Source organism: Macrobrachium nipponense, chromosome 6, assembly GCF_015104395.2.
Source record: "Macrobrachium nipponense isolate FS-2020 chromosome 6, ASM1510439v2, whole genome shotgun sequence".
NCBI lineage: Eukaryota > Metazoa > Arthropoda > Malacostraca > Decapoda > Palaemonidae > Macrobrachium > Macrobrachium nipponense.
The window spans coordinates 129,966,494-129,966,875 of NC_061108.1; positions in this window are offsets into that span (position 1 = coordinate 129,966,494).

Consider the following 382-nt stretch of genomic DNA (forward strand, 5'->3'; position numbering starts at 1 on the left):
AGATACTAATTTTTTTGTTTCGGGGAATCTATATAAGTGTTTTAAAGACCTGTCGTTGGACAGCTGCTGCTGTAGTAATTGAATGTTGAAGTGTCTCGTGAGTATAAATTGATTTTTACACCATTTGTAAAGGTTCAAATGCATATGTGTTCTGGATACTGGAAAGCCTTTTACTTGTGTGTGATTGTGTGTTGTGTCCGTTTCTTTGTACATGTTATATAATATACATATATATATAATAATATATTATATATATATATATATATATAAATATATATATATTGCGTCTTATATAGTTTCTCAAAGAAAAAACTTCTCACGATTTATATATTTTCTTCCCTTCTATCTACATTCGAAACAAAAAATTGTATATCTGCCTTGA